The following is a 14,434-nucleotide window of genomic DNA, read 5'->3' as shown; positions in this document are numbered from 1 at the left end:
GATATTTGTGTCAGTGTAAACAGTCGGCAGTAAAATCTCTCACATTACCATGGCAGACATTCATCACAGAAAGCAACTGACACACATCAAGTTCTGCCGCTTTCATGTCGCATCTTTTAGCTTCTTGCTCTCCCTCTCAGACATCTCCAGGTCGATCAAATATCATCCACGTGGAACGTTTTCCTGTTCCCCTTTCCACTTATTATGGGGACTTACTCTACCAGGTGGTGGTGTTCCCAAATATCTGCTGCCATTGAACTTCTAAATGGTAGTGGTCGTGGGTTTGGAAGGTGCAGCTGAAGGAGCCTTGATGAGTTCTTGCAATGCATCTTGTAGATGGTACACACTGCTGCTACTGTGCGTCGGTGGTGGAGGGAGTGAATGGCGAAGGTGATAGGTGAGGTGTCAACAAGTGGACTACTTTGTGCTGGATGGTGTCGAGCTGGAGCCAACAGTGTGCTACTGGAGCCGCTCTCACCCAAGCAAGTGGGGAGTGTTCCATCACACTCCTGACTTGAGCCTTGTAGTGCCGTGCGATTTTGGGGGTTCAATGGGTGAATTACTTTCTTCAGCATTCTCCGTGCCCGTCTTACCAAAGAAATTATTGGGCAGGCATGAATTTCTAAACAAAAGCACAGAACAGAATTTGCTATCAATGAATATTTACTGTATGAGGCAATCTGTAGTTACAGTTTGAATAGGAGAAAACAAAAACAAACTGAAACATTCTGGTGAAGATAAATCTCATGTTTGTGGAATGATCCAGCATTATTTCTTCTCTCTCACACACACACAGAGAACAGGCAATGTCTCACATGTAATCCTGTTGGCTGTAATGAAAATGAATATCAGGAGCTGCGCAGAACAAACTGTCACCTCTAGTTTTAGGCCAATGTCAGAGGCCCATTTCGAGCTCGATGTCCACCTTATAGAGACATAGGCTAGTGCAGTAACAACAGAGGCAAGGCCTGGTGTGGTTACTGAGGCAGGGCCTAGTGCAATTTAAGCAGAGACATTTCTAATGCAGTAATAATAGAAACAGTATCTAATGTTACTTAAGCAAAGACGTGATCAAGTGCATGAATAACTTGGATGGGGACGACTGCTATATTAACATAAACAATGCCTATTGCTGTAATATCTGAGACAGGTCTATTGCAGTAGTTACTGATACAGGCCCTGGATTAATATCAAGTGAAATAGAGTAGTTATTACAGGCACAGGGCATAGAGTAATTGTTTCCTAGAGAGAGTCTAAGGCCGTAATAACGGAGATTGCCTCCAGTGTAAGAGAGACAGACATGATCTCGTGGAGTAAAGACAGGGAAAGGGAGAGTGGAATAGAAGCAGAGACAGAGGTACAAAGACAAAGTCTCTGCAAAGACAGGATCTACTTTGATTAAAAAGACAGACAAGCTTGATTGTGACACAGGCTGATATAGAGTCTAGTGTAACTTGTTCTGAAATATGGTCCAGTGGAATATAGGTGCAGACATCATTCAGTGTGTTATAAGCAGGTGGAATCTAGTGGAACAGAAGTGAGGCAGTGCCGAGTGCAGTAATAATTGAGACAGGATCTTGTGTAATATGAACCAGCCTAGTGTAGCGATAACACAGACCGGATCCAGTTTGAGAAAACTGATACAGGGTCTAGTGGAGATTCACATAATTCAGGGCTCTTTGTAATATCAACTGACGCAGTGTCTGGTGAAGTAAATACTGGCAAATGTACGAGATTAATAAAAACAGATACATAGACAAGTACAGCAATACGAGAGTAATGGTATAGGACAATAACCACAGAAACAGGGAATTGTATGATATGAATGGAGGCATGTATTGGTGTAGCATTACCTGAGACAGGGTCCAGTTCGATAGACACGTGGCACCGGTTCTACTGGAGTAATAGCTGAGACAGAGTCCTGTGAAATGCAAATAAAAACCTGTTCTAGTTTCCTATAACCAGAGACAGTGAGAACTATAACTAGTGCAGTGCCAACTGGGGCATGGCTTATTGTAACTTTAGCCAAGACCTGCTTCAGTGCAGTCATGACTGAGATAGGGCCAACTGTATTGTGGCCCTATTAACAATTGAGATTGAACCAATTACAGAAACAACTGAGAGATGACCTTCTCTAATATTATCAGAGACATGTCCTAGTGTAATAGAAATAGAAACGGTATCTAATTTAATATGAACAGAGACAGTGCCAAATGCAGTAATAATTGAGACAGTGCCTGCTTCGTGATGTGAGCAATCTCAGTTTCACTGCCATCCACTGGTCAGACTTTGCTATTGCAGGTGTTAGGAAAACGTCGATTCCATTTACCGTTTCTGAGATCAATGGTTAAAATCAGAAATAATGGAAAACGCATTCAGCAGGATTTGAACCTGCGCGGGGTAGCCCCAATAGATTCCAAATCCACCGCCTTAAGCACTCGGCCATGACTACAGACCTTGACAGTAAGCCTGCATTATTTATATGAAGTCATAGAATAGTTACAGCAGACAAAGAGGTTCTTCTTCCCATCCTGTCACTGCCACAACCCAACCTTTTCTCCGCAACCCTACAATTTATACTCCCCCTCCTCATTCTCCCTCCCAAACTGGGAATGAAAGAGTGAGAATGAGAGAAGAAGAGAAGTGATGGGCTTTGTAGATCCCAGGGGAAAGAGACTCCAGGAACAGTTGATTGTGACAGTTCACACAGCAACAAGAAAGCAACATTCCCTGAGGAGGTGAAATAGCATAATAGCTTCTTTACCCAGAGAGTGGTGGGAATGTGGAACCCGATGTTAAAGTGAATTGTACAGATACTTTTAAGTGGAAACTAGGCAAAACTTTAAGGGAGATGGAAATAGATAGTTACAATTGTAGATTTAAATAAAAGAAAATTGGAGGAGGATGAAGTGGATCAAGTATCCCGGAGCGGACTGGTTGGACCAAATTCCCATTTCTGTTTCCTCCATCCTGTGAGAATAATACCAGATTCTGCCGCCTCTCCACATGATTGAAATGGCTTATCCCTGACACTGTTCATGTGAATACTGCCTGTATCCTCTCCAAAGACTTGATATCTTTTTTAAATTGTGAACTCAATACTTCAGCTGAGGTTCAATAAATGGTTTACAAAGATTCAGCAGCATCAGTTTGCTTTTGAACTCCAAGCCTCCATTAATGAAGCCAAGGACCACATGAGCTATTTTTAAAGAAAGCAGAGAGATCAGCTTGTCCTACTACCTTCGAAGATTTGTGTACAGAAAGTCCCACGTCACTCTATCCCTCTACTCAGTTCTCCGCCAAACAACCATTCACAGCCCGTGTGTGTTTTTTCCTTCACTACCTCGTTCTGAACACTGTCCACAAGCCTTGCAGAATGGGTCGTCCAATCTAATTTCGCCATTTCCTCGCTTCAGACCCGCTTCATCAGGGATAACTTTGTCCTTCAAAATGGCAATTGTTCAGCCAATGAGGGCAACCGTTGCTGTGAGCTGGAACACAAAATCGACAGTGAGGTGAAATAGTTCCACAAGCTGCTCCTGTGTAAATTTCAATTTCCAAAAGCAACCAACCTCATCCCTGCAGCTCCTGTGAAACTGACAAGGGAACACATGGCAGAAATTCATCATTGAAAGTAACTGACACACATTGTCATGTCTCATCTCTTTCTGCTTCTGTCCCCGACTCTCCTCCAGCTCCCTCTGCCCGTCCAGCTCCCGGGTCAATTAGCTGCTTGATGCAGACACAGTCAGTTCATGAACCCAAGCTTTCCCTGGAAAGCAGGGACAGAGAATAGAAGTCCCAAAGCTTCCTGAAGGGATGGGTTCGCAGATGACAGGGTAAAGATAAAACAGGATCTCTCTTCCTGGTTCTCCCACATACTGATTATATGAAAAGGACACAGGGACAATCCACTGTCTGTTTAAATGTTGCTCAGTGAAAAGTTCAATCATCCTTCGCTGTGTAACACTGGGGCACTGAGTCAACAAGCAGTCTCCACTCAAAAATAAACACAGGAAGTAGCAATCATATCTGGCAGCATGTAAACCTGGTGTTATCCCCTGTACCATTTACCATGAAGATACATAACAAAAGTGAACACAGAAGGCCACACCCAGACATATACACCGAGAGGGATAGAGGCCTAAAGAGAGACAAACACCCATGTCACTTGGCTCAGTTTTCTTCCATTTCTGGCGATTTGGTGAATGCTTTCAGATGAACGGAAATGAAAGAGCGCGCAAGTGAAGCGGGAAAAAAATGCTGCAGCATTTCAGACTAATTTCATTTCACCAGCTGTTAGCTGTGGAGACAGCAAAAGGGATGAAGAAGGAACAGCGCAGTCAACAGGACTCGAGCCTGCACCAGGAACCCAGAATGGATTGCGAACCCCTCCGCTTCACCACTCAGCCAAGACTATATTTACTGCCAAACTATGAACGTTGTTCAACTACAATTACAGAATGGTTACATTGGTACAGCTGGCACTTGGCCCCACCTACTTCCGGTCACCCTGCAATTTTTATCGCCTCTCCTCGTTCTTCCTACCAAAACAAAGCACCACAGACGTCAACTACACCGAGCGCATCCAAATGGATTTTTGAAAAAGAAAAGCTAATTGAAATTTCAATCTCAGTGGAATTTGAACCCACGCTTCATAAAGCACTAAAACCCACATTTCATGAAACACCACAACTGAATTTCGCAGCCTTGGGCTGCTCGGCCACACACCTACTGAACAAAACAGAGGTACCATAACCATCGCCTTGAGTGGTATCAGCGCTGAATTAGACCATCATAAATAGGAGTAGGAATGGAATCATTTTTCCCCTGGAGCCCCTCATAATATCACAGAATCGAAGCTAATGTTACACCACAGATCGAGGGCGTTCGGCCCAGGTCATTGGAATATAGGATTTGGCAGCAGGAGGAGGCCATTCGGCCCTTTGCGACTTCTCCACCATTTAATGAGCTCATGGCTGATCAGGTTGTGGTCTCAACACCACTTTCTTGCTTGCCCCCAACCCCCATAACCCCTTCTCGATCAGAAATCTGTCTAATCCTGCCTTGAATAAATTCAGTGACCCAGCCTCCACTGCTTTCTGGGGAAAATAATTCCACAGTCTAACCACCCTCGGCGGGAGAAAAAACTCTCCTCATCTCCGTCTGAAGAGGGAAACTAACTCACTTGGTCTCACTCCCCCACCTTTTCCCAGGAGGACTGCATTTTCTGTCCGATTCTGCTTTGAAATCCGCGATTGAATCTGCCTCCCCCACACTTTTAGGTAGTGCATTCCAGATCCTAACCAGTCATTGAGTAACTGAGAAACCCCTTTAAAACTCTACACTTTATGTGTTGTTGCCTCTCCTCATTCATCCAACCAACATGAATCACTCCACTCTCCCTTACAGTAAATTTCAGGTACCTTTTAACAGTTTACATGAGGAATTCCTGTGCATTGAGACAGTTCACCCAGCGGTAAGAAATAAGGTTTTCCCTGACTGGGAATTGAACCTCAGCTGCAGCGGTGAAAGCACCAAACCCTCTGCACGAAACTCTCCGACTTCCAGTGAAGCTGGCGGCAGTTTCCGCTCAGAAGCTAGTGGCTGTGACATTAGCAAAGTGGGATGGAGAAAGACTTAGTGTGAGCGGTGACACTGCCGGAGGAATGGGGAGCTGGGGCTCACCCATGAAAGCAGCAAAACTTTAGAAAGAGCCGCCGACCAATGTGGAGCTCAAACCCATAACCCCCAGATTAAGGGTTTTATGCTCTAGCGACTGAGCTAGCCAGGAATGCACGCTGCGTGCTTCCGATGCATAAATTCAGGTAGATCAATACTGTTTTCCACCTGGAGCCTCAGCTTGTTCTGAATTTCAAAGTGTAGAAGGAAATTGACCTACAAAAGCCCCAAGGTTGCAATGCATTCCTCTCAATCATCAATAATACCCTTCATATCTTCCACTTCTTAGCTGCACCTCCTTCCAAACATTGCAAACTCTACTTGCATCGTTCATCGTGATATTTTTCTCTTTGACATTTTAACATGAAGCTGCACAATTAATGTGAGGTAAGTTTGTGATGATGAATATGTGTCCATCCCCTAGGGGAACTGAATCACATTAACACACACAGGAACACACACAGACATACACACGGAGAGTGACAGAGGCAAAGGAGAGACAAACACCCAGAAAGCAAAGATGTCACCAACTTGGCCAATTATTGTTCCATTTCATGGGCCAAATGTAGTGAATATTTGTAGATGAACAGAAGTAAGAAACACAAAGGGATTTGGATGGTTTTCTTTTTCATTTGACTAGTAATTTATTCCGCATTCAGTTTGTGTCAATCAGGAGTGAGAAGCAGGGGAATTGGCAGGATTCGAACCACGTGGAAAAACACCTCAAACACTCAGCCAGGACAACTGGGTAAAGGCTGCATGTTGTTCAAAATAATAGAATGAATACAGGGAGTTTCAGTGAAAGAAGTTCTTCCAGTCCGTGCCATTGCCCCGCCTTTTCCCAGTGACCCTGCGATTTACACCGTCTCTCCTCATTCTTCCAACTGCAATACAACACTGCACAGATCAGCTGCCCCTTCACTGCACGGACAATTATTTGGAAGCGTCTCAAATAACAAAGCACCAGAAAGTTTGGCGGCGGTGGAGTGAAGCCTAAATCACCAGAGAGAACGAAATCTGAACCAGCGACTGAGCCCGTTCAGCCTCACTACCACGTTCAGATTAGACACAAACGTTATCTTCACCAACATTGACACTGAATTAGAATATAAAAAAATTTTGATCAGGAATTAGCCATTCGGCCCCTCGAGCATTCTCAGCTACTTAATAAGATCACGTGAAAACTTCAATCATCATCCACTTTGTAACATCCAGAAGTTTAGTTGCTGAACAGTCACCACTGAAAGAAAAGAGAGAAATGTTCTGTTAACTGCATTTTTTTTGCTGATATGAAACCAGAGAACTAACATGGATAATGTTTGGGTGGTAAAAATGGGAAACTGAACCACATCAACATACACAGAAAATCACAAACACGCAAGTTGTTAAGATTTGAAATTGTGAATATTTTCACACTGTCTTTCAATGTGCAGAAAGTGGAGCTGTGATCAGCTTATAGCTCAGAAGATGTACAACAAGAATGTACATAACAGGCTGATGCTCACGGTGCCTGTTTGAAATCGGTGGGTTGCATCTTATGATTGAGACCATTTAAATGTCTTCAATGAGCCCGGTTCCAAATTCTGCGCTAGAAATGACAAGAAAACTCATCGAATTTGCCTATTGCCTTGAATTCAATGCATCACATGGAAGATAAGAAAGTTCATCTTTAACTGTGGTGTTCGGAAACATAAAATGACAGAAAGTTACATCAAAGAAAGAGGCCATGCGGCCCTGTGTGCTGCTTTGAAATAACAGTGTGAATAGTTGACCTGAATACTCAAAGATATTCGTCAGTTTGGAAGAATGGACAAAAAGGAAAACGAGGCGGGGTCGCGCTGTTAATGAGGAACGAGATCGGTACATTAGTGAGAGAGGATCTCAGATTGAAGGATCAAGATGTAGAATCAGTTTGGTTGGAGCTGAGAAACAGCAAGAGGCAGCAAACATTGGTGAGAGTTGCTTATAGGCCACCAAACTGTAGTGGGAATGTTGAGCATGAGATAAATCAGGAAATTAGAGCTGCAAGTGACATGGGTAATACAGGAATAATATTCTGACTCGCACCACCAGCTCTATAGTCAGTGCTTTATAACCTATCACAACCCTGCTCTTTTATTTTCACTCCCTCACTCCATCTTTGGGATTGTTCCCGAATTTTGCCCTTGTGACATTTCCAGCTCTGATGTGAAACTTCCACTGTCACTCCACCAATTCTAGCAGAGCTAAACCGTGTTATGTTCAACCAGCAAATCAATCACATTGATTTGAATAGCTCGCCCAGGAGGAATAAGTTTCAACTCTCGAACTAGGAATCGAATGCAGGCTGTAATGACAAAATTCCTCCCTTTTAACCACTCACCCAGCAGTTTGAAACACGGAAGCTGCTTATGGCAGTTTTTCATTCCCAATCTCTTTCACCAGAGACAAGTTTATTTGACCAAATTGTCTGTGTAGGTTGAACACAAGCGACTTCTTCACCAAAAAGAACCATTGCTGTGAGCTGGAACATGAAATGGATATTTTCCTCCTTTACGACAGTTCTTAAAGAGGGCACTCTTTGACCGAGCTTTTAGTCATCTGACCGAATATGTGGCTCGGTGTCACACTTTATTATATACTGATCCCGGGGAACGCCTTGTAACGTTTCATTAGGTAAAAGGAGCTTTATAAATATAAGTTGTTGTTGTAGTCCATACATAGAAAGAGACAAACTCCTCTTGATACTTTCAACTTGATATTTTTCACTTTAACATTGTAATGTGAAGTTGCATAGCTAATGTGAATATTGTTGTGTTCGTAAAAATGTGCTCACCTCCTCAGGGAACTGAACCACATTGACACACAGAGAGGAACACAAACAAAGATATACAGCGAGACTGACAGTGGCCTAAGGAGAGACAAATGCCAGAATTACATCATGTCACCAAACTGGCAACTTTTTTTTCCAATTCCTACTGGAGATTTGCAGAAGGCCGACAAATAAATGGAAATAAGATATCACGGATATGTTTGGATCTCTTTTCCTCGATTCAAACGATAATTAGTTCTGTCTGCGCGCTGTTAATAACAGATGTAATGGAAAACATAGTCGGCAGGATTCAAAACTGCGTGGGATAACCCCAATGGATTTGTAATCCATCACCTTAACCACTCGGCCACGACTACAGCTGTCACTCCTACATCACTATTATTTGTATGAAATCATAAAACAGTTACAGCAGAGAAAGTGGTCTTTCTGCCTGTCTTGTCATTGCCATGATCTGGCCTTTCCTCCAGAACCCTGCAATTTATACTGTCTCTCCTCGTTCTCCCCACCAAACTGGGAATGAAAGAGTGAGAATGATCCAACCCAGCCAATTACCATCCCATCAGTCTACTCTCCATCATCAGTAAAGTAATGGAAGGGGTCATCAACTGTGCTATCAAGTGGCACTGACTTAGCAATAACCTGCTCATTGATGCCCAGAATGGGTTCCGCAAGGGCCACTCAGTTCCTGACCTCATTACCACCTTGTTTCAAACATAAACAAAATAGCTGAACTCCTGAGATGAGGTGAGAGTGACTGGCCTTGACATCAAGGCAGCATTTGATCGATTGTGGCATCAAGGAGCCCTAGCAAAACTGGAGTTAATGGGAATCAGAGGGAAAGTGCACGCTGGTTGGAGTCATACCTAGCACAAGGGAGATGGTTGTGGTTGTTGGAGGTCAGTCATCTTAGCTCCAGGACATCACTGCAGGAGTTCCTCAGGGTAGTGACCTCAGCCCAACCATTTTTAGTTGCTTCACCAACAACCTTCCTTTCATCATAAGGTCAGAAGTGGGGATGTTCACTGATGATTGCACAATGTTCAGCACCATTCGTGACACTTCAGATACTGAAGCCGTCCATGTCCAAATGCAGTGAGACCTGGACAATATCCAGGCTTGGGCTGACAAGTGGCAAGGAACATTCATGCCAGACAAGTGCTAGGCAATGACCATCTCCAATACGAGACAATCCAGCCATCGACCCTTGATGTTCAATGGCATTACCATCACTGAATCCCCCACTATCAACATCCTGGGCGCTACCTTGACCGGGAACTGAACTGGACTAGCCATATAAACACTGTGGCTACAAGAGCAGGTCGGACACTAGGAATCGTGCAATGAATAGCTCACTGCCTGACTCCCCAAAGCCTGTCCACCATCTTCAAGACACAAGTTAGGGGTGCGGTGAAAACTCCCCACTTGCCTGGATGAGTGCAGCCCCCGCAACACTGAAGAAGGTGGACACCATCCAGGGCAAAGCATCCAGTTGCCTGGCACCACATCAACATTCATTCCCTTCACCACTGACGCACAGTAGCAGCATGTGTACCATCTACAAGATGCACTGCAGGAATTCACCAAGGCTGCTTAGGCAGCAGCGTCCAAACCTACGAACATTGCCAGCTAGTAGGACCAGGGCAGCAGATGGAATCACCACCACCTGGAATCTGCGCTTCAAGGCACTCACCATCCTGATTTGGAAATATATCGCCATTCCTTCACTGTCGCCGGGTCAAACTCCCTTCCTACCAGCACTGTGGGTGTACCTACACCACATAGACTGCAGCGGTTCAAGAAGGCAGACCACTTTCCCTAGGGCAATTAGGGATGGACAATAAATGCTGGCCCAGACAGCGAAGCCCACATCCCGCGAATGAATTTTAAAAAAGATCCAGGTTAGCCTGCAAATTATATTGCCTTGTTCTTCTGACCAATGTAAAGCGCTGCAAACGTCAGTGCCTGGAGCAAGTCTGACATATTTGCTCAGGGGAAGAACCAGCTGAAGCTTTCAGTATTGGTTTTCTTAACACCGAGTTTCCAAATAGGAATTGTGCAATGGCTTCAAAGTGAAAAAATCAGGGCTAAGGAAAAAGAGAAGGAAATTGTCATTAATTATGAAGGTCTTTGTACAAAACGGACATAGACACCATGGGTGGAAGATCCTTTTACTGCGCTGTGCCATTTGATGCTGACATTGTTGATCAGTCTGTCTCCAGCATTCCTAATGAGAACAGCCGAATTCCATTTCTCCAAAACAAAGACCCAAAGTGCTGCTGCATGACGTCACCGTTTAACATTCCAGACAGCTCCATTGGGCTCTTTATAGCGCAGGGTTTATAGAGGCGAATGGGGTCATATTTGCAACACATTTAATGGAGCTGCGGTTTGAAACCAGGTAAGAGCATTATCCAAGCTTGTTTATTCGAGTGAGTGAAAATTCGATAATTTACGTTTGTTGTAAATATGAACATGACGGTTGGAATTCTGCTGAGTAATGTTTTCACCATTTGTGATTTTAACCAAATTAATTATCAGTTAATTAGAAGGAAACCCATCCAAATACGTCCTATTTTCTAATTTCCATTCATTTGTCAGCATTCAGGAAATTTGCTTTCGGAAATGGAACAAACACAGAACCAAGTTGGTGACACCCTTGCTTTCTGGGTGTTTGTATATCCTTAGGCCTTTGCCACTCTGAGTGTATAATCTCTCTGTGTCTGGTCCTCCGTGACTGTCAATGTGGTTCAGTTCCCTGAGGGGGTTCAAGCGTTTTTAATGTCGCAAACATGATTCACATTGGTCAAGGTTAAAATGTCAATGAGAAAAGTATCAGCGTGAAAGATAAAACAGGAGATGGCCCTTTCTATATATATACACATATATATATATATATATATATACATATCCTACTACAACAACAACTTGTATATATAAAACGCCTTTAACTTGTTGAAACATCACAAGGCGTTAGCCAGGACCATTATATAACAAAGTGAGACACCGAGCCGCATATTCGGTCAGATGACCAAAAGCTCGGTCAAAGGGGGAAGCTTTAAGAATTGTCTTAAAGGAGGAAAGTATCGATTTCATGCTCCAGCTCACAGCAATGGTTCTTCTCATTGGTGAGGAAGTCATTTGTGTTCAACCTAAACAGACCATTTGGTCGGAGAAAGTTGTCTCTGGTGAAGGAGATTGGGAATTTTAAAAAAAGTCAAAAGTTGCCTCCATAATCCAAATTTCAAGCCTTATTGGTCGTTTCCCTGATATCCAGTGACTCTGGATCGGCGCTTCCATTGGGCCAACAGTGAACAGGTTTTGGAAATTGAAAGTTGCACATAAGCAGCTTGTGGGGCTATTTCACTTCATTGTCAATTTCATGTTGCAGCTCCCAGCCACCGTTGTTTTCATTGGCTGAAGAAATCATTTATCTTGAACCTAAACAGGCAGTTTTGTGGTGAAAGAGATCTGAACTGAAAAGCAATAGGCAAAATTAGTGTAGATAAGCCAAATCGAAAAATGCTGGTGCAACTTCCCGAGTGGTCTAGTGGTTAAGATTCAGCGCTCTTACCGCCGCGGCCCGGGTTCAATGGCCGGGAATGTCGATTTGTTGAAACAATTTTTGATCACTCATTGATTGGAAGCGTTTAAAAACTCCACCAGAGTCAGAGGAGTGAGAGTTTAAGTTTCCCGTTAGATCTGGAAAACATCACACTCGTGAGTGGCAGTGAAGGAAGAGAGGAGAAGGGCTGTTTGCAAAGCACTGACTATAGAAATGTTGGTGTGAGGCAAAATATGGGTGGGAGAAGTACGAATTTTACTCCCTCCTGTTAGCACAAATATCACTCCTCATGGATCAACCAATCACTACCGCTCTTTGAAATCAGCACGCCCGGCCGAATGGCCTCTTTCTGTGCTGTAACTTTCTATAATTTTATGTTTCCCAACAGCACGGGTCATTCTGCCATTTTCTAACCCATTCGATCGAGATGTACTTTCTTACCTTGTATTCAGCTTTTTTTGAAACCTAAACACGGAGCAAATTCAACGAGTTTTCTTGCCATTTCCAGCACGAGATTTGTCACGAGGCTAATTGAGCGACACATTAATGGTGCCAATCCTTCACTGGAGTTCACCATGTCCAAAGAGCACTGTTATCATCAGCCTGTTATGTACCTTCTTGCAGTACATCTGCTGAACAATATAAGCTTATCACAGCTCTGCTTCCTTCACTCTGAAACCCTGGGAGGAGAGTGATTGTGGATAATCGGCACTGGGCACATTCCTGTAATCAGTATCTGGGAGAATCAGGAAGATGAGATGCAGGTGTCTCTTTACCCACAAGTTTTACACATTCCCACCAACTGGCTGTGTCTGCATCGTGCAGCTAATTGACCTGGGAGCTGAACGGGCAGCGGGAGCTGGGGGCGAGACAGGGACAGAAGCAGGAAGAAATAAAGTACTTGAATTTGAAGTGTTTCAGTTGCTTTGATGAATGTCTGCCTTGTAAGTTTCACAGGAGCAGCAGTGATTAGATGGTGTGTTTTTAAAACAACAAGATTTAAAAATAAAAAGATAAAAGCAAATTACTGCAAATGATGGAAATCTGAATCAAACACAGAAAATGCTGGAAAAGCTCAGCAGCTGGACAGAGAAACAGGGTCAATGTTTCCAGCCTGTACGACTCTTAATCAGATTTTTAAAGTATTACAGCACCCAAAGTGGGGCTCGAACCCACGACCTTGAGATTAAGAGTTGCATGCTCTACCGACTTAGCATGTGAAAAACTGCTTCCTATACCAACATACATGGATAGACCTGTTGCCTTCCACCTGAAACCTCAGCTTGGTCGGAATTTTAAAATGTGGGGCGTAATCAGCCTACCAAAGCCCCAAGGTTGCAATGCATTCCTCTCAATCATCAATGACATCATTCACATCTTCCACTTCTTAGCTGCACCTCCTTCCAAATACTGTGATCCACTTTCCTCAGGATTTTCTTCTGGGTTTAATGTTTAGTTGCTTTGTGTCCTCATGCTGAAATCTGATTCGCATCAACATCCAACACAAATTGAAATGCAAACCTTCTGAGCAAACAATGGAAAACAAATCACTCGGTAACACAAATCCCATGGTGCTTATTTTCAGATTCACATCAGTCAGCTTTTCAATAAAATGAAGGAATTTTACAATGAAAAGATTTAGAAAGTTGCTGTGCCTTTTATTTGTGACTTACTCACTTGGGTATTCTGTAAATGCTGCTCGGAGGTTTGGTGACCGGGATATAATGTAACTGCATTTTCCTGAGCCTGTGCTCAGTCCATTTGGCCTGGGTTGGAGTATATGGCGTCCCAGAGATGGGCAGTAACCCACTGATTGAAGCTGCAGTCACCGCTTTCTGCTGGCAGCGGGTGATTGGAGAGTACGGGGCCAGAATATTGCTCCTTGCTGCTTTTCCCTGTGCCACTCACTGTGGAGTTGAGGAAGAGAGAATAATCGATGGGTTCGTTTGATTCCAATAATTTCATGGATTTCTAATGCATTGGAGGAAGATACAGAGTGGATCTAAATCTTTTCTCATTGTATTTGACAGAAAAATTAACTTTAAAAAGAAGCTGTTTTTGTGGGAGCTCACTGGAGAACAAAAGATCTGCCACCATTTTGGGGGTGTTATCTTGCTGCCCAAGTACCCAATGACAACGCAGAACTGTGTGACAGTGATTGGTCATGAGGGGAAAAGCAGTAAAAAGCTTCATCCCCTGGGTGGTCATCAATCACCAACCTTTCAGCTCACAGGCAAACACGCTGACCAATTGTGCCAGACACTTACACAAGCCCAGCCTATAAGGTATCCCAACCAGGGTGTCAGTGAGTGTAATATTCACATTGCCACTGCCCAGATGACTATCGCTCTCTCGCAGTTTTACTCTTCCAAAATAAA

At 43.6% G+C, this 14,434-nt stretch overlaps 2 non-coding genes across 2 annotated transcripts; both read right to left on the bottom strand.

Moving 5' to 3' along the window:
* Nucleotides 1-2,370: 2,370 nt before the first annotated feature.
* Nucleotides 2,371-2,452, bottom strand: trnap-ugg. Its single transcript has one exon. It is a non-coding gene; the product is annotated as a tRNA-Pro (tRNA).
* A 6,316-nt stretch (nt 2,453-8,768) lies between these two features.
* On the bottom strand, nt 8,769-8,850 carry trnac-aca. The gene has a single exon. It is a non-coding gene; the product is annotated as a tRNA-Cys (tRNA).
* Between the last annotated feature and the right edge of the window lie 5,584 nt (nt 8,851-14,434).

This window comes from Carcharodon carcharias (genome assembly GCF_017639515.1).
Source record: "Carcharodon carcharias isolate sCarCar2 chromosome 27 unlocalized genomic scaffold, sCarCar2.pri SUPER_27_unloc_3, whole genome shotgun sequence".
NCBI lineage: Eukaryota > Metazoa > Chordata > Chondrichthyes > Lamniformes > Lamnidae > Carcharodon > Carcharodon carcharias.
The sequence above is the reverse complement of the archived record's forward strand: the minus strand, read 5'-3'. Positions and strand labels throughout refer to the sequence as shown.